We start from the raw sequence: 1,420 nt of genomic DNA, 5'->3' as shown, positions 1-1,420 counted from the left end.
TGTCATACCTGCTTGTCATTTCACAAACATGTTTTGAGCGTGTAGGGCCTATTTTGTCCAAAACTGTGACCATTGTTCCATGAATATTCCTATTTAATTATTACCACACACCTACAAGGAGATGTCCCTTCATTTAGATGAATTAAAGGAAGAAATTGTCTAAAATGCACACCAAGTGTAAAGAAACAATGTAGTGTCATGCCATTCTGATATTGTTATTTATTTTATTTTATTATTATTTTTTGTGCCTTAGGGTGAGTGTGCTCTCAGGAGAGAGACAGACATTCAGAAGGAAAGCGAGAAATCACCCCCCAGGAGGATGGCCATGCTGCAATCCCTCCTCCTCCATTGTCCTCCCAGGACCTTAGGCACACAAGCACATATACCCAATGTGAGTTTTAAGCCACCAGGTCTGGGACTTGAACTGTAGTTGGCCATGTGGGAGTCCAGCAATGTAACTGCTATGCCATCTGCTGGCCCTCTGTTGCTTTTTATTAATAAGAAAAAAGACAAAGGGAATAATGGATCCTTTGAACAATACGGTGAAAACATAAAGTCTTGGTTGGATTGCTTGCTTGCTTTTCATGTCTTCTAGTCTATTGTCGGAAAAGTCCTGATGTATTTTTCCATGCATTATGACTTTTCCAACAACACAGTATAATGAAAAGGTGGAGAATTTTACAGTGCCTTCCTCAGATGTTCTGTTACCTGATCCCCCACCACCATCCCTGCTTGTGCCCTTTGACACCAGATGCCAGTATACTGATCAAACTGGGGGATGCACACACGCTGGCTCGACGGTGCTAAATTCATCATCTGAATGTTATGAGAGTTCTATAGACGTGTCTCCTAAAGCATCTCACTGTGAAAATGCTTCAGAGTAATACAGAGAACTTTTAGAAACTAAAAAGAAAGTTTCATGTCGTTAGTTCTGTAGTTAGAGACCTTGGTGGAATGCCAGCTATGATTCATCATTCAGATGTGCCAAATACAATCCCAAGTGAAAAAGTGGTTCTTACCTATTTGCCATTTTTTATGCTATGGGATCTTCATAAAGAAATAAGAGCTGCTCAACTTCCATAGAGAATATGGAGGAAATATAAAATAAAAGCAGATCTAAACCATCATCAGGTACACTTAAAATGGAAACTCGAGTGTAAATTCTATTTCATTCATAAAATGCAAGTTGATTGATCCTTAATAAGACTCTCACATTGTACTAATGTTTGAAGTTATTGGAATAAATTTAATAAACGTATGCGTGTTTTGTATGGGGGAACAGAGATCATTCTCCCTAATTGCTGGAATGTCCTTCACTTGATATATCTTCCAGCCTCTGTCCACCTGTCACTTAGTCCCAGAAACAGAGAGATAACTTACTGCTTTATGAATGTGAGAAAAATAATAGGGATACTTGACC

This window comes from Tupaia chinensis, unplaced genomic scaffold (assembly GCF_000334495.1).
Source record: "Tupaia chinensis unplaced genomic scaffold, TupChi_1.0 Scaffold000098_3, whole genome shotgun sequence".
Lineage (NCBI taxonomy): Eukaryota > Metazoa > Chordata > Mammalia > Scandentia > Tupaiidae > Tupaia > Tupaia belangeri.
This window is presented reverse-complemented; position numbering follows the sequence as displayed.